The sequence below is a fragment of the Macrotis lagotis genome, chromosome 5, assembly GCF_037893015.1.
Source record: "Macrotis lagotis isolate mMagLag1 chromosome 5, bilby.v1.9.chrom.fasta, whole genome shotgun sequence".
Taxonomy (NCBI): Eukaryota; Metazoa; Chordata; class Mammalia; order Peramelemorphia; family Peramelidae; genus Macrotis; species Macrotis lagotis.
The window spans coordinates 41,200,494-41,220,451 of NC_133662.1; the positions used below are offsets into that span (position 1 = coordinate 41,200,494).

The 19,958-nt window shown below is 34.4% G+C and overlaps 1 pseudogene; it reads left to right on the top strand.

Moving 5' to 3' along the window:
• The first annotated feature begins 14,752 nt into the window (after nucleotides 1–14,752).
• LOC141489250 (4-galactosyl-N-acetylglucosaminide 3-alpha-L-fucosyltransferase 9-like) lies at nucleotides 14,753–16,259 on the top strand (annotated as a pseudogene).
• The last annotated feature ends 3,699 nt before the right edge of the window (nucleotides 16,260–19,958 follow it).

Below are 19,958 nucleotides of genomic sequence, written 5' to 3' on the forward strand. Positions count from 1 at the left end.
GTTAGATTTATTCTTCCTTCTCCTTCACCTCTCCAGTAGATTGGAAAGACAGGTTAGGAAGAACGGAATTCAAATCCTGACTCTTGTCATTTATTAGCTGGGTAATCGTAGTCTAATTGCTTTCTCTGAGGTCTATTATCAAAGATAGTAGCATACTGCCAACTTCACATGGCTTTTGTGAGGACAATGTTTGAAACATCAGCTAATATTTATCCTAACTGTCCTCACCTTAATATCTTCACTGCCACCATCTTATATAGACCCTCATTAGCACTTACGTAGATTATGGCAATCATTTTCTTACAAGTCACCTCCAGTCGCTTCTCAGCCCACTTCATCCTTTGCACCATTCCCAGAATAATCTTTATGCATATAGTTATCTGTCTGCAGCTCAAACATCTTTAAAGATTTACTCTAGCCTACTAAATAAAATTCAAAATTGTTTTCCTGGCACTCAGTGTTTGTTACTGTTTTAACTTTCTTGTCTTTTTATATTAATCTTTTCCATGTTCTCTATGTTCCAAACTGTACTAATATTGGTCTCCAGAACTAAATCTGCATTTTCCTGTACTAATGGTTTCCCTTATATTTGGAATATACCCCTTTTTCCTTCTCACCCTGAATTACTCCCAGTGGTTCTCCAGAATTTGCCTCAAGACTTCCCCAGGTAGTTCATTCCATTTTTGAATAACTGATTATTGGACAATTTCTCCTTATGTCATATACATACATATATATATATATATATATATATATATATATGAGTCTCTCTCAGATTTCACTTTCTGCTTCTAAGCCTGTGCTCTGGAGCCAAGAACAAGTTTAACCTCCTTTTCACTTGACAGGCCCTCCTATTACTTGAAAATCAGAATTCTGTTTTCTTTATGTCTTTTATTCTCTAAGTTAAATGTCCCAAGTTTCTTTAAACAATTCTTGTATGGCAGTAATTCAAGGTTATTTACTTTCTTGGAAGCCCTCCTCTGGATATTATTTAACTTATCAATATTCTTTCTAAAATGTACATACTAGTCCTGAACACAATATTATGTATATTGTATGACTAGAACAGAGTAATGGTTTATACCACTTAGTGACTTTTCAACAAAGTAAAAAAGTATGAAAAAGAGAAGAATATGCAAGGTGTTTCAAAGAAAAATCAATTGACTTGAAAATCAGATTGAGGAAGGAAAAATAAGAATCATTGAACTGATTGTTCAAAAGGTCACATAGAAAATTTCAGCTATAACTGAGATTCAAACTATTAGTGATGACTGAGCTTCCTCTCTCTCTTTAATACCTTTCCTATATTTTCCTCTGGAAGAGCTGATCACAGATTTCTGGGTTTACTCAGACTTCTTAACATAATCAATCAACTCTATTGAAGAGAGCCATAGTTAACTCAGCTTCTGCTGGAATGTTTCCTATCACTTACTGGCAGAGAATACGATATGGTTCCTGAGGCTTTTATAGCTGCATATACAGACAGTGAGAGCAGAATCATTTCTTGGTAAGGAAGCTTCCCCTGATATCAAGATACATAGTCAGATATCTACTCTTTCTGCCACAGGAGTGATAAGTTTTGACTTCAGGATGAAAAGTCAGGAAAGGGGGTGGCTAGGTGGAGCAGTGGATAGAGCACCAGTCCTGGAGTCAGGAGTACCTGGGTTCAAATCCAGCCTCAGACACTTAATAATTACCTAGCTGTGTGGCCTTGGGCAAGACACTTAACCCCATTGCCTTGCAAAAAAAAAAAAAAAGAAAGAAAGAAAGAAAGAAAAGAAAGGCAGGAAAGAAGAAAAATACCAGGTGAAAATCCTGAGCTTGGGGGAGTGGAGGGAAGAATCACAGTGTTACTGATTAGATAAAGAGATTTAATAGATAGAAGTCAGAAGATCTAAGGGCCACTGAAATGTGAAAGAATTCGAGCTTTCTCTGGGATGTTAAAACTGTTCAGATTTTATTATAGCAAACTATTACAAATTTACAAGTTAAAACTTCTAGAAAAGCAGTAACCACTTTAAGAATAGCCTAGGTAAAATTTGAGAGAGAGAGGGAGAGAAAGAGAGAGAAATAGCCCTGGCCATGTGACTTGGAGCCCATGGTGGACCACCAGGGTCTAGCATGGGAACACATGGCCTAGGAAGGAAAGTGACATGTAGACATCCTGCAGAATTGGACAATACAATCAAGAAGAAGAGCCCAGAAGGGGCAGCACTTCCTGTTAAATACCCTTCTATGGTAGGTTAAGCAAGGGGTGGCACTTGGGAGAGTGGTCTTGCACCTTGGGGCAGGTCTGCCAATGGCAGGCTATGTACATATTCCTTCTTGACCCAAAGTGTGCAACCTCTAAGTTCAACATATCATTTCTGGTTATGCCAGTGTCATACTGTCCCAATGTTAAGTGAAAGGGAAAATGGGGACAATATATAAACAACAGGGATCAGGCTACATGTCAGTATATGCTTGGTATCAAAAGACTGGGGGTTTGGAATGAAGAGACAGGATATAAATTTTATATTAAACAATGAAACAACAAGAAACAGTTTATATCTTAAGAGCAAAACGTCTTCCACACCCTTTAACAAGGTTTTTTTTGTTTGTTTGTTTTCTAGGTTTTTGCAAGGCAAACGGGGTTAAGTGGCTTGCCCAAGGCCACATAGCTAGGTAATTATTGTCATGAGACCAGATTTGAACCCAGGTTCTCCTGATTCCAAGGCCGGCACTTCATCCTTTAAGAAGGTTTTAACAGCATTAAGATTACAGAATTTATTTTTGATAACTTTTATACATTCATAATTCTCTACATGATTTCCCCCCTCAAAATTATTTGGGACCCAGATTCTTTTGAGCTTTTCAGGGTCCATTTGGAATTCTCCATTGAGACAGGATCCAGAGGGTATTGGCTATCAAAACTGGCATGGCTGACTGGCATCCTTCAGAGGCTGGTCTTGGAGATGTACAGCTGGGTAACTGGAGAAACGAAACTCGGGGAAAAAATTTGAGCAAGCAAAAATGAGAGAGAGAGGAAGAGAGAGAGAGAGAGAGAGAGAGAGAGAGAGAGAGATTTTACCAGAGAGACTTATTTAACAGAGGTCCAATAATTAGGAAAAAAAACTAGAAAGTATATAAAAAGCAAGAATTATATTTTATAATCCTGTCAATATCAAAATATTTTTTATAAGAACATGGGTTCCAATTATACCCAGATTCATTAATGGATGCCACATTAAATTGTAACCAAAAGTTCAAGAATAGTATAAACAAATGTACTGAATAAACATTTTAAGACTGCATGTATCCAATAAGTAATTTGCAATAAAATTTTCTATTTTAACTTTAACCATGTTTAGAATGAACAAAAACTCTAGTTGAAGAATGGATCTCTCCTTTAAAGCAGTTAAAAAAAAATAGACCAATAGGCATTATCCTGATAGAAACAGCCATACTGATATTTCTTTTCCCTGAGGGAACTTGTAATATAGAGTCTTGTGTTAAAAGATCAAGACTAAATACCTGCCAATTGTTAAAGATTTAGAAGACAGAGTTCCAGTCTCATGCTCATAATTATAATACACCTGGCATGGTATGGCAATTTTCCATTAAAGAGCAGAAAGGGATATGAAGACATGTTGCCTTATGTATTAAGTATCCTTTATAGGCAGAGGTTCCAGATAATCCTTTTCAAGGACCAGGTTCCAGGTCCCAGGTCTCCCTTTAAGAGAATCCTATCTCAATTGAGGTTGAGATGGATCTCTCAAAGGCCACTCATTCCATCTTCAGTATTAAAGTCAAACCTTATAGGTTAATGGCTTCACTGACATGTTATTGTCTTTCTATTTTAACATACCTGATGACAGAAATATCAATTATCAATATGTTGTAATGTAGCAATTATCTAATAATCAGGGCTTCAAGTGACTTGAGCACTAAAAAATCAGAGTGTTCCTGTCAGTAATTTGGTATGAGATCCAGAGGAAAAAGTCATATTTCAATTGTTGTTCATGTACTTAAGGACAGTGCTGTAAATGAAATACAATAAGCAGAATTTGAGATGTAAAAATACAAGAATCCTAATTCACATTTATTACTGAATTTTTTTATAAAAACAACCTTTACAATGAACCCACTTAGTTATTAAATATATTTAAAACATCTATTTTGGCTAGGAGATTACTAATCATCTCCAGACTTCTCACATAACAATTGTCTAGAGAAATTAGCTAGAAAAATCTCAAATTATCACTATTATTTTATCTTCCTCATATTACATAGGTGTTTTTACCTGAAAGCAAACAGCCACAGGTTTTGGGATATACATATATATATATATATATATATATATATATATGTATATTGCACATGTATATATGTATATATACACACACACATATGTGTGTCTATACATATCCACGATAATTCCAATATGCATATATAACTTGGAAATTTCTATACATAAACTTGTTTAACTACTAGCTATATTCAAAATACAAATTATTGCTTTCAGAATTCTTTAAAACAATTAGAACATCTTAGGTGACTTTAAAATTCAAACATGTGATGGGGAGGGGGATAGCTATGTGGCACAGTGGATAGAGTACCAGTCCTGGAGTCAGGAGTACCTGAGTTCCAATCTGGCCTCAGACACTTAATAATTACCTAGCTGCGTGACCTTGGGCAAGCCACTTAACCCCATTTGCCTTGCAAAAACAAACAAACAAAAAATTCAAACATGTGTCATTAATTCCAATATAATAAAACAGTAGTAAGAACAACCAGGTAATCAAGTCAATTAATACATGTTTTATTAAATTTTATGAAACAATATTCCCATTATTATATTGCACATTATTTAGTAATGTTTGGAATATTATGGTTTTGATATTTCCCTTTCATTATACTTACAAAATAATAAGATATTAATTTCAGGCAAAAGCTTAAATGTCCCTAAGAGATAACCACATAATTAAGTTTGCAAAAGCATATCACATAACAGATTTTTTTTTCCACATCTTACTTACAGATCCGCAGAAAACATCTCACAATCAGGACATACTTTCCATTTTCCTGTTCCTCTGTCTCCAGTCTACATGAGGGAAGAAATCTGAAATTTTGACTTCTTTAAAATTAAACATATAATTTCTAACTTACATTAAACATAATATTCTGATGTTAACATCTCATTCCCTTTGAACAAAATCAAATATCAAGAAAGATTTCAAATTGATATATTTTCTTATTTTCAAATAACAGATGTTAAGTAGATTGTACTTTTTTTTTAGGTTTTTGCAAGGCAAATGGGGTTAAGTGGCTTGCCCAAGGCCACGCAGCTAGGTAATTATTAAGTGTCTGAGACCAGATTTGAACCCAGGTATTCCTGACTCCAAGGCTGGTGCTTTATCCACTACGCCACTACGCCACCCCTAGATTGTACTTTCAATCATACACACACACATATATGCATATATTCACTTCCATAAACAGGAAATGAGAGACAAAAATTATTACAGACTTTCTTTTTTTACCAACAAAAGGCCTTAAGAGATTGTTGACAATGTTTTATCAATATTAATTTAACATCAAAACAAATCAGATCAGGCAGCTAGGTGGTGCAGAGCACCGGCCCTGTAGTCAGGAGTACCTGAGTTCAAATATGACCTCAGACACTTAATACATGAGTCATGGATCAAAGCAAAAAATTTTTAATAAGTTCCTTTTTAATATGTGACATTGTACTGTTGCTCTGAGAATGTGAAGAGGTAAAAGACAAAATCTTTGCACCCAAGGAGTTTATTATTTAGTTCAGGGCTCTCCAACCTTACTTTTAAAAGCTATTAAGGAAACAATAGACAATATATTTTGATTTGTCATTTTAGTGAGAGCTCTGCAGTAGTTTGGTTTCATTTACTAAAGCTTTTAGTAACCCCATAGGACACATAAAATCATACTGTGGGCTACACTTGGGAAAGCCCTGTTAGTTGTAGAGATGAGCCATTTTTCATATAAAGAAAACTGTAGGGAACTCGAAGACAGACACTACCTGGGTTCAAATTTCACTACTGATAAAGAAGTTCTCTAAGCCTCAGTTTCCATACATAAGATAAACATAATAGTGTTTTTGTATCTTCACAGAAAAATCATGAGTATTCAATGATATAATTTATTAGGCTTGGGTTTTTTTTTTTTTTGCAAGGCAAATGGGGTTAAGTGGCTTGCCCAAGAGCACACAGCTAGGTAATTATTAAGTGTCTGAGACCAGATTTGAACCCAGGTACTCCTGACTCCAGGGCCGGTGCTTTATCCACTGTGCCACCTAGCCGCCCCTCAATGATATAATTTTTAAAAAAAACAGGGATGTCAAATTCACTGGTGGTTGGCCACTTGCTCCCAAGTGCAGGGTGAATCAGATAATATAATTTGGGAAAGGTTTTACAAAATTAGTAAAATCTAATTCAATATAGGTAATGCTAAATTTCAGTTTTCTAAGTTAGTATATGGCTAGTATGGACTTTTTCTATTTGAGTTTGACACAAGTCCTATAAATCACTTTGTAAATGAAAAATCGCTCTGTGAATTGCCAACTCTTATTAAGCAAGTGAAATATGTAAATGAAGAGTCTTCAAAGAATTAAAAATGAATATCACATTAGAAGTCAATGGAAGGAGACATGTTTGGTATATGAGCAGGCTGAGAAGCTTCACTGAATAGAAATAAAAGATCTTATAAAAAACTATAAATGATAACAAGAGAAGATGGGTCAGTTATCTAGCAAAAAAAATGGCAGGTAGAGTGATTGTTTCATTGGTACATTCCCTAGGATTTCAGGAAATTAAGGATGGTTTCCAGAATGCTGAATAGACACTCCAAAATATATGAGAAGGCATGGTTAAGAGTTATACAGGGGCAGCTAAGTGACATAGTGGATAAAACACCGGCCTTGGAGTCAGGAGTACCTGGGTCCAAATCCGGTCTCAGACACTTAATAATTACATAACTGTGTGGCCTTGGGCAAGCCACTTAACCCCATTTGCCTTGCAAAAAACTTAAAAAAAAAGTCATACAGGATGGGCAACTGTGATTGGATTATGATCTGTGGTAATGGTGGGAACTTTTGAATCAATAATATCAAATATCCAAGTATTTGAGTATATTTTGTTTTCACATAACTTATATTTACAAATATATCATTACTCTCTGACCCAAAGAACTTACTACAGCAAAACATAAAAAAGAAAAAGGGAAAACAAAAGCAATTCGGTAAAATTGACCAGGCCATTGACTCTGATAATATATGGTTTATATGTCAATCTTTTCAACTATTTTGGAGGAACAAACTTGACTTTTAAAATTACACACTTGTAAATCTCATTTTGTTCTTTTTCTTTTCCATTTATATTATAATTAGTATGTATGTTGTTTTTTCTGGTTCTACTTACTTAACTTTATATAGGTTCATGTAAATTCTCCCATTGTCCTCTGAATTCTTCATTCATTTCCTTACAGAACATTTCTTTCAGAGCATCAGATTCACAATTTGCTTATCCTTTCTTTAACTGATGAGCATCTAATTTAATTTATTCCTACAAAAATGTATTATGGATATTTCTGTCTGACTTCCTTTAAGTATATACTTAGCAAAAGCATTGCTGAATCAAATAATTTAGATAATTTGTGCACACTGTAGCATAATTTGCATAATTTTGAGAATTCAAATTCCAAAATGATTGGACCAATTCATAGAAATGAAAAAGAAATCAGAGAATCTGAAAGTTAGAAGAAACTGCAGTAGCCATTTAATCTAATCAATACCTGAAAGGAAAGCCCCTATAATATATCTGCCAAGCATTCAAATCTTATTACAAAAAGCATATCATAGAATGGGCTGACCCCATTGCTTGAATGCTATCCAAACAACTGCCAAAAAAATTATTTTCTGGAGAACTCACACAAGACAAGTGCTCACAGTGGGGTCAGAGGAAGCAATTCACAGAACACCTTAACAACTTTGGAATTGATTGTTCAGCTTGAGAGACATTGACAGAGGACCACCCAGCATGGTATGCCCCCATCAGAGAGGGTGCTGTGTTCTATGAGCAAAGCAGAAGTGAAGCAGCTCAAAGGAAATGTGAGATGCATAAGTTTAGAATAACTACCCTTGGTGTTCACATGGACTATTTGTGCCCGTTCCGTGGTAGAGTATTCTGAGCTTATATTGTTCTTAATAACCATAGTTGGACACATTGTAAAGTCTCTATTATAGAAATGTCATTTGGGTCTTCGATAATAAAGGACAAGATCCAACCAACCTGAAAAGTATTCATCTAGCTTCTGCTTGAAGACCTTCTAAAAGGGGGAAACTACTGTTTCTTAAGTCAGTCCATTCCATTTTAGGAGAGCTTTAATTGATGTTATTTTTTCTCAGCATCTTTCTTAAATTTATTTCTTTGTAAAATCCACCCAATGTTCTTGATTTAGACATCTGGAGACCCAAACAGAATAAGCCCAAACAGAATAAACTCTCTGATAGCTCTTTAAATACCTGAAAATAAGGCGGCTAGGTGGCATAGTGGATAAAGCACCAGCCCTGGAGTCAGGAGTACCTGGGTTCAAATCCGGTCTCAAACATTTAATAATTACCTAGCTGTGTGGCCTTGGGCAAGCCACTTAACCCCATTTGCCTTGCAAAAAAACTAAAAAAAAAATACCTGAAAATAGCCAGCATGCCCCTTCTTCAGCCTATCCCTTTATGTCATAACCTACGTCTTGACCCTTCACAATCCCATTGTCATCATCTGAACACTTTCCAACTATCAGTGTCCCTCTTAATCTGTGGGGTCAAAAATGGAATATAATAGTCTAGATAAAGTATGACAGATACAAGACTGTCATCTTTTTCCTGGAAATGCCTATCTTTTTTTTTTGCTCTTTTTCATGTAATTGTGTTTATTTTTTAAATATATTTTCTTTTTCCCAATTACATGTTAAAACAATTTTTAACATATTAAAAAAATTTTGAGTCCCAAATTCTATAACTCCCTGCCTCCCCCTAAGATAGTAAGAAATTTGACATAGTCTATACTTGTGCAATCATGTAAAGCATTTCATAATAGTCATTTTGTACAAGAAGTTTCAAATAAAAAATGAATGCAGAACTTGAAAAATAGCATGCTTCAATCTGCATTCAGACAGTATCAGTTCTTTCTCTGAAAGTGCTTCATCATGAGTCCTTTGGAATTGAGTTGGATCAATGTATAGCTGAGAATAAGCTATGTCTATCTTAATGCAGCCAAATTAACTTTTTTTAGTTTCCACAACACAAAGCTAATTCATTTTTAGCTTAAAGTCCAATAAAATCCAGAGCTCTTTAAAATTGATTACTAACCATCCATCCATCTTGTACTTGTGAAACTGATTTTTTTGGTACTCAAGTGTAAGAAAATATTTATTCCTATTAAATTTCATGTCATAAATTCAGTCCTAATGTTCTAGATGGTAAAGATCTTTCAGTATCAGGATTCTGCCATCTGATACATTAACTATTCCTCCAAGTTCTATGTAATTGATTATTAGCATGCCTTGTTTTGCCACAGCCTTCTAAGCATTGACAATTCCTATCTTTGTATCATCTTTGTCATCTTGCTAGGTGAAAAGGAAGACTTGTTATTTTTATCTGTGTTTCACTTATTGTGACCTTGAACAAATCACTTAAATTCAGTTGCTTTAATCTTTCAGAGGAGGAAATGGCAAAATACTGCAATACCTTTGCCAAAAAAACCTGATAAAATCATCCATGGATATACTCATAAAACCATCATAAAAAACTTGAATGCAACTGAGCAACCACTTCATCTATTATTAATGTAAAGTAAATGATCATAAAAATAGTTTGTAATTCTTTTATGAGAATTTTTTATTCATATTTTTGACTACTTATTGGAGAATTGCATTATACATTTTGTTTAATTCCCTCTATATCTTGATATTAGATGTTTATCAGAGACATTTGGAGGTAATAAAGTTTTTATTATAAAATACTACATAGTAAAATTTATTAATTAAATACTAAATAGAGGCTGTTTTTGAGGAAAATGAATACTCAGAGGCAGTTGGGTCATATAGTGGCTAAAGTTCTGGACATTCAAATCTGAGTTCAAATACTTACTAGGTGACTCTAGGCAATTCATTTAATGTCTGTTTCAATTTCCTCATCTGTAAAATGGTAGTAAAAATATTTCCCAAGATCATTGTGAAAAGCAAATGAAACAATATTTGCAAAGTGCTTTGCAACATTATATAAACATAATATTAAATTTATAGCTAGCAATCATCAATTAGATCATTATATCATTAGTATGTTTAAAGTTATTATCCTTATTGTTATTATTTATTATATATTAAATGATACAGTAGATAAAGTACTGGGCCTGAACTCAGGAAGACCTGAGTTCAAATGTACCTCAGATATAAATAGCTCTGCAACTCTGGACAAATCAGTAAACCTCGATTTGCCTCAGTTTCCCCAACTCTAAAACAGGGTTTTTGTGAAACTCTATTGATATAATATTTGCAAAGTGCTTAGTAGGTGTCTTGACACATAGTAGATACAATATAAATACTTATTCTCTTCCCCTTCCCCCTTATATTATTAGTATCATTGTTAGCAAGAAAAGGCAATTGAGTTCAGAAAGCAAGTAAACTTCAAGTTATCAATTTCATTTGATGAGTAAGATAAACAATATATAACTTTGAGAAGAGAATAGGTAGATAAGAAGTGGAAGCATTAGGTTTAGTTTCAAGGATACATTTCACTCTTTCAAGTAAAATTGTGTTTTTATCTGTGGAGTTTGGCCCCTGCAGGCATTCCTTTGACCAGTGCCTACCTAAAAACCTGGAGAGTAGTGGTTCTCAAATAGCTTTTTGTGAGCTGGGAAAGCTTCATAAGAGAAGGGAGAAAGTATGAGCAAAGAGTTAAATTTCTGTTAAAACTGTATTTTATTCTAGTAGCCCTGAATATAACCCCCTACTTCTATCAGTATAGAAAATTTAGAATAGTCAATATAAAGGGTCAAAAGGAAGAAATAAGATTGCAAAAGGAACCTAGAAGGCATGAACAAACCATCCCCCAAACCAAAGGAGCATACTTTACAATTTGTTTCATATATCAATTAAAATTTACATCCTGATAATATGGAACAAATCAGAAAGGCCCTGTTGTCTGGGAACTGGTCCCATGATATATAGATCCCCAGCAAATTCTACATAGTTCTAGACCAACCAAACATCAGAAATATACTGACAACTTTGAGATGATGACTTTGAAGTTTTATCAATAAATTTGAGATGATTTGTTAATGTTAATGAACTAACCCCAAAGTGTCACAGATAGAAATTGGTCTGTTTCTCTCCCCCCAAAATCATTGAAATGAGACATCACACTACTCCCTCCTCAATCCCCTTCACTCTTCCTTTTCCTAAGCATTCATGATACTTGAATGCTCCCAACTCTAATCCATAGGTACATAAGTGACTCAGACCCTCTCCATTCTCTTTCTTATATTGACTGCCTCCCTTCAGGTTTCCATTCCCCACACTGTTTCTATATCTCTTTTCACATTTTGTCACTCATCTCTATATTTTCTGTGCTGTTTGCCCTCACAACCTTTATGGTTATTAAAGTTTATTTTCATTTCCCACTGCCAATTGTGGTCTTTCCCGGTGAGTACCCAAAAAAATTAGGCATACTGCCCACATTTCATAATTTCAGAAATTAATTATCAATTCAGACTTTTTTCTTAACATTCATCATATGCCTATGCATATTTCAAAATTTCCTTCCACCTTCCCTTCACCTCCTCCTCCCCTCAAAGATGAATAGTAAAGTTAATATTGTACATTTGTGTAAGCATGTTTACAGGTTAACTATTTTTGGTATGAGGATTTAGGATTAAAAGAAAAAAAGCACATAAGAGGTATATTTTTTAAAAAGTGAATGTAAAAAAAAAGAAAGAAGTGAATGCAATGTTCTTCAGATTCTGAAGAATTTCTTTTTGTTTCGTTTTGTTTTTCTTCCTCTGGATGGGGATAGTATTGTCCAATAGGGTCTAATAGGGTTTTTCCTAGCTCTCTGAACTTCTGAGAGAAGCTGCACCCAACAGGATTGAAAATGTCTAGTGCTGTTCTTGATGTGTACATTGCTGTCTTGGTTCTACTCCCTTTGCTCAGCTTCAGATTCCATAAATCATTCCATGCTTCTCTAGAGTCTGACCATTTATAGTTTCTTGTACAACAATAGCATTGCATAATTTACAAGTACTATAACTGGTTTAACCAATTCCCAATTGATGGGCATCCCCTCAATTTCCAATTCTTTGTCACTACAAAAAAAGACCTGCTATGAATATTTTGGAACATGTGTGGCTTTTCCCATTTTTTAAGATTTCTTATGGATATAGGCCTAGAATTGGAATTGCTGCATATGAACGGTTTTGTTGCTCTTTGGGCAGAGTTCCATATTGCTCTCCAGAATGGTTGGATCACTTCACAATTCCACCGGCAATGTCTTAATGTCTCAACCCTCCCACAACCTCTCCAACATTGATCATTTTCCCTTTTTGTCATCTTTTCCAATCTGATAGCTGTGAGGTGATACTTCAAAGTAGCTTTAATTTTTAATTGTTATTCACTTTTTCTAAGGTATTTCATGAATTTTGGAATAAATAGATCATAATATTAATGATGATAGTCTAGTTATTTCTTCTCTTTTTAAGTATAATCTTAACATTTGCTTTTGCCTAAGAAGACTTTCTTGAATGAATTCAGTGGTAACCACTAAGTGATGTGGTATTTGGAAGCGGCTTGTTTACCAATTCAAAGGGCAATATAGGTCTATGCTCTAGAACCTGTGATGGTCTGGGGATCCTCCAGGTGATTTCCAAACTAGTTTCTTATCATATTCAAATGGATGATATGACAATTGGTATCTAGACTTTCATTTCTGGTATTAATTTTGGTCAGTATACTTGATATAAACCAGACATTACCTCATCATGTATTTCATCTAAAACAGCATGAGTCTTTCCATTCACTGTGACTATGTTTCTGTTTGGGGTTTTCTGCAGCAGAAAAAAAAAGAAAGAAAAAAAGAAAAGTAGGTAGACTATTTGATAATAGGACCTTTTGCCCTTATTCAGTATTTGGAGCAATTTAATTTGAGAATCATTGATATAAAGTATTTATTTCTATTTTCAATCATTAGAAATATTAATTGTTCACTGAGCACCAAATCATAGAGAGAGAGAGATGGAGAAGGCTATTTTATTCAGTTGGCCTAGCCTACTTTAAAAATGCACTTTGGACTACTTACAGGAAATAAAAACAGCCTATTACTATTTGGGGAAATGAGTAATCATGCAAAAGCAAATGATGTGAGCTGAATTATTACCATTGTGTTCACAGTCATAAGAAAAACATTTTCCTTAACAAAGATAAATGAACAATAATGCTTGCCAAAATCTTTTCCACCATTAAATTCAATCCAATCAATCTAATCCAATTGAACTTGTTTTTGAAGATACAAATATGAAACTTGGCCTTTTCAAGGGGAAAGTGACCTATTACTCAGAAACCAGTACAAAGGAGAAGAGAATAAAAGATAGTGTTAAACTTTGAAATATGGAAAAGGAAAGAAAGTTGGGCACTCATAGGTTTCCTTATAAATGTTGGATGTGAGACCCTCTAAGGAGAGGGAATAAGAAAGAGTTGATTGCATAGGAAGTTTGAGGAGAGGAAAGAAGGATTGGAATAGTTGCCAGGGGAATGGGGTAGAGAATGAATCATGAAAGAATAGAAGAATTGTCATACAACAAAAGCAGATGCCATAAAGTTGCAATGGGTACAAATGGCATAATTGCATGCTGTTTTTATCCAGCAAAACTCACCAATATGTAAGTAGGAGCAGAAGAGGAAGGAGATAGGATTCATTCAGGTTTAGGCCTTGGCAAGGTAGCAAAGGAAATTATGTGGTTAGACTTGGTCAATTACTGAAAAAAAAACAATAAAGGAATAAATGCACCTTTAATCAGTACCAGAGAAAGAATAGAAAAAAAGAATAGATTTAATCTTAACTTGCTAAGGCTAAGATATATTTGGCTAGTTTTTGCTAGCTCCACTGCTTGGGGCTCTGGTGGCTCATAGTAATGTCTTAAAAGAGCATAGTCTAGCATATTTCCCCCTTCCCTGGTTTGTACTCTCCTCCCTCCCACCTATCCTCTCCCCAGATCCATCTTTCTTTTCTTTTCCTCTTTTGCTACTTCTTTCTCCCATTGTAGTAAGTACTTCCCAGGCAACTGGAGATGGTCAGGGAGAGTCTACTTAGCAATGGCACCAGCTCTGGGACCCCACAAATGATCTCTTTTCCTTGGGCTGGACCTCAGTTATGCTTCAGCATACCACCCCAATGAAACTCTCTCTAAGTCAATGACATTTTCCCCCCTAAAACTAGTTTATATATTATATATAGACATTATACACATATTATATATTATATATGTATTATATGTGTAAGAGTTCAAAAATTGGATAACAAATTGGCATCCATAAAAGCAAGTGTTCTCTGTCCATCTAGTAAAAATCCATGATATGTTCTTCAATTTGGTTCATTCTTGACTGATTTTATTACCTTCATTCTAAAATATGTAACTTGAACATGAGAATAGTCGCTAAGTATTCTTGCAGTACAACTTGCATGATTAAAAAAATTATGACACTGATATCCAAAGAAATTTTTCACCCATCTTTAATCTGAATTATTCTGGGTTGTTTCATGACACACTTGCTCATTTACATAAAGCGCACCAATATTTGGATCTTTGGCACCATAGAAATAACCAGCTGTCTTCTGAAAGTGAAGAATCTTCTTTTTCAACAAAAATGATGATTTGAATGAAATCATGATTTGGATATGGCCTTTTGGGCAGATATTTGACCTTTCATCCTGTCAAACAATGTTTAATACCCACAGGTGTCCTCATACCACAGACTAAGTCATTTACAACAAATTACATGCTGTTGTGATTCATCACTGAAACATTAGTTGGGGTCTCACTAATTCAATAGACACACTAGGACACCATTCCAGAAGTGGATTTGGATGAACTTGGAATCATCTATGCAGAACAACAGCATTGAATACCTCTTCAATCTGACTCTGATATCAATGAGACTGGGATATATGGCACTTGCCTTGTGGATTCATGACAGTAAACACAAACTTCATTGTCTTTGCAGGGTTAAGCAAGAAGTAGCTGTTTTGCTGGGTTATCAGTAACCAGAAGCCTAATCATGCAAGAGTTAAGTAAAAACTTTGAAATTCATACCTGCCAATGAGCATTTGGAGAGTATATGAAAAAAACTTGATTCTCACCATATCTCCTTATAAATTTTGCCTTTCCTTAGGAAACTCAGTCCACAAAGATTATACAACTGAAAAATTCTACAATCATTTTCTGACTGGCACAGTACCTATTGTGCTAGGTCCATCTAGAAAAAGCTATTTTTCCCAGAGGGACTCCTTCATTCATGCAGAATATTACAGTTCTGCCAGTGAACTAGCCAGATATCTTTTTAAATAAACATTTTATTTGTTTTGCAATTATATACAATAGTAGTTTCTATCATTTTTGTAAGGTTTTGAATTTTACAATTTTCCCTCCCCCTGCCCCCCAGAGAAAGCAATATGATAATCTTTACATTGTTTCCATGCTATGGATTGATCAAAATGAATGTGTTGAGAGAAAAAAATATCCTTGAGGAAGAAATAAAATATTAGAAATAGGAAAATTATATAGTATATAAGACAACATTTTTTAAAAGTTGAAGGTATTAACCTTTGGCTTTTATTTAAACTCCATGGTTCTTTTTCTGGTTACAGATGGTATTCTCCATCACAGATACCCTAAAATTGTCCCTGATTATTACATTGATGGAATGAGCAAGGCCATTAAGGTTGATTATCATTCCCATGTTGCTGTTAGGGTGTACAATGTTCTCATCTCGCTCAGCATCATACTAGCCAAATATCTTAAAGAGCTAGACAGAAATGATAAATTATACCTCATTTACTTATGTGGAGAAAGAACTTCACAATGAATCTCCCACAATTCTCCCATGGGAAGAGACACCAAGAGTACAAGTCTGCTGGCAGAGAAAATGGTTTTAGAATTAACATTTGCCTTCTCTTGCACATAGTAGAAAATTCTGATTGAGTCTATTTCAAGTTGTGATTATAAAAAGAGAAGCATCTATCCATGTTTTGTGCCATAATTGACTCAACCATACCTTATTTATATTTTGTCAAAGTTTTAAGAGATAGCATCAGCAGGCTTCAGCACTCAATTTTTAATTATAGTGTATATAGCTAATATTCTGCACTAAATCATAATGTTTTTTACTTTGATTTTTCTCTTTTTTTCAATTACATGCAAAGGTAGTTTCAACATTCATCTACTTGCAAATTTATAAGTTCCATATTTTTCTACTATCTTCCCTTCCTTCTACCCTCCTCATGGCAGCAAACAATCTGGTAAAAGTTGCATCTACACAATTGTGTTTAGCATATGTCTATATTAGTCATGTTGAGAAAAAAATTAAAACCAAGAGAGAGAAAAAACCATGAGAAAGAAAGAAAAACTTAAATTTTTTTAAAAAGTGAACATAATATGCTTTGCTCTGCATTCAGACTCCATATCGTTTTTTTGTTTGCTTGTTTTCTAGATGTAGATGTCATTTTCCATAACAGATCTCTCAGAATTGTCTTTGATCATGGAACTTCTGAGAGAAACTGCATCCATCATAGATGATTCATATCACAATGTTGCCATTAATATGTGTAGTTGTCTCCTGGTTCTGCTCACTTCACTCAGCATCAGTTCATAAAAGTTTTTCATGCTTTTCTAAAGACTACTCAAATTTTCTTAAGTAACTGTAGTCCTTCTATTTGTACTTTTCTCTTTCCTTTCCCTTATCCTTCCTCACTAAAGTTTAACTTCTGTTTGCTGCATCTCTCAATCAGTCTTCCCTTCTATCAGCTCTATTCCCTTTCCTTCTCCCTTTCCCCTTTTATTTTTTAACTTTTACCTTTAATCTTTACCTTTACTTTTCCCCTCCTTTTATCACCCCCCCCCACTCCCTGTACAGTAGGATAAATTTCTAAACCCAGTTGGGAATGTATGTTATTTTCTCTTTTGAGCCAGATCTGTTGAGAGTATGATTTATTCAGTGCTCATGCCTTCTCTTATTTTCCTCTACTATAATAGATCTTTTGCAACTCTTCATATAGTATTATTTATCCTCTAATGCTTCTGCCTAGCTCTCCCAGTATAATCCTTCTTTTCATGTCTTAATTATTTTATATCTGTCGTGTTCCCACAACCTCTGCAAAATATACCCTTATTATCTATGCTGATAGTAGTACAACTTTCAAGGATTGATTGGCTATTTGATTGCCTTATAAGCGTCACTACCTCATTGCCACTTCATGCCTGCAGTCTCTGTCCAAGTATAATCCCCCTCAAATGTTCCATTTGAAATATAATTTTCAAGAATCATAAGTGTCATCAAATTATAATCAATTTATACCAAAACACTCTTTTCAAGTATACTCCCTCCAACTATCACTATAGAAATATAGCCCTGATAAGCTAAAGTATCATGTAAAGAATCATTACTTCATAATCCATTTATATCAACACCCTCTAAGTACACTCCTTCAAACTGTCCCCAATAGAACTACAACTATCATGAGCTAAAGCATCAGCTAAAAAGTATCATTACTTTCATGATCAATTTATACCTACATCCTCTACCTGAGTATGCTTCTTTTAACTAACAAAAATACAATTCTCAAGAGTTACAAGCATTATCTTCCCACATAAGGATGTAAACAGTCTAATCTCATTGACTAGCAGTTTTTCCCCCTTTCTGTTTACCTTTTTACTCATCTCTTGAGTACTGTATTTGAAGATCAAATTTTCTATTCAGTTCTGGACTTCTATTACAGACTTTATAGAAACTCTTCTATTTTGTTGAAAATTCATCTTTTCCCCTGAAAGGATATGCAGAACTTTTCAGGGTAGTTAATTTTTGGTTGTAATCCAATCTCCTTTTACCTCAGAAATATCATATTCCATGTCCTCTGATCCTTTAATTTTTTTTTTTAGGTTTTAGCAAGGCAAATGGGGTTAAGTGGCTTGCCCAAGGCCACACAGCTAGGTAATTATTTAGTGTCTAAGGCCAGATTTGAACTCAGGTACTCCTGACTCCAGGGCCAGTGCTCTATCCACTGTGCCACCTAGCCATCCCAATCCTTTAATTTTGAAGTGGATAATTTCTATATAATCTTGACTATGATTTCATGGTATTTAAATTACTTCTTTTTAGCTGCTTGCAGTGTTTTCTCCTTTAGCTAAGAATACTGAAATATGGCTACAGTGTTCCTTAGAGTTTTTATTCTGAGATCTTGTGGGGGCATAATTGATGGATTCTTTCAAGGACTATTTTGTCTTCTTGTTCTAGGATATTAGGGCAGTTTTCCCATGATAATTTCCTGGAAGATATCATCTATGTTCTGATATCATGGATTTCATGGTATCCAGTTGGCCAATAAAAACATAAATTATCTCTCTTAGATCTATTTTTCCTTCTCAGTCATTTTTCTTAAGAGGTACTTTATATTGTCTTCTATTTTTTTCTGTCCTTTGGTCTTGTTTAATGTAATCTTATTATCTCACATAGTTGTTAGTTTCCTTTTGTCTAATTCTAAATTTTAGGGTTTTATTTTCTTCAGTTAATTTTTGTTTTTCCTTTTTCAGTTGGTTGGTTTTGCTTTTTGATGATTTATATTCCTTTTCCATTCAGTCAATTTTACTTTTAAAGGAGTTATTTTTTCCATTTAGTCAATTTTACTTTTAAATATATTATTTCCTTTAGCCAATTTTCCTTTAGCAACAGTGTTGCTTTTTTTTCCTTTCCACAGCGGGGTTAAGTTGTTGGACATGTAAATTTGTTATTTAATTGTTGTAGTTCCACACTGATTAGCTGCTTAATCTATTTAGAAAATGATTAAGGAAGAAATATTGTTGACTATACAGCTGATCACTTTATTGTCTTGGTCACCAAGAAACTACATTTATTTTGCTATGTAATAGTATTATAAAGCCTTCTTCATGATTAGGGCATAACTCCTCATATAAGGATTTAAGGGTTTGAATTCTGGGAATCATAAACTCAAGAACTGTTGGGTAGTTATCGGATATATAAAAAATTCCTAGATTATAGTATAGCCTTTGGAGATTAAAATTAGAAGCCATTCACAAGCCTTACTGTCTTCTAGGAACCTAAGCTCCTGGGCCAAGAAGAAAAACAAATTTGAGTGCTATCCAGTAAAGAATAACATGTCTTTGTTCTAAAATGTTTGGTAATTGAGGGCCTAAAGTTTCTTATAGAAAGATGGGAGTCTCAGAGCCAGTTTTCCAAGGTAACAATACTGAAGAACTTGGCTATTTTGCTGTTTCTCAGGTGAGGGTTTCTATCTTTTCTAAAAAGAACTAAAATTAGTCTGTGAATATTAAAGAAGGCAACACCAAATCTTCTTTTGAAGATATAGGAAAATATTTGAACTGATCCAGAATTTGAGAAATCTATAGCCTAGTAGAGCAACATCTGGCAGAGGCTATGGTTGATACATGGTAGAGACTATGTGTCCAGGAGATACTCCAAGACCAACAGAGAATAGAACTAGTTGGACCAGTAGTACTGTATCATTGGGAACAACTGCACTATCTCATATGTGCCCTGACCATATTAGTTCACTATATAAATATAGTTGTACTTGTTTATGTGTTTATCTATTTCCAATAATTTTGTTTATTTTTGGATGAGTGTACTTTAGGTACTGAAAGGCAACT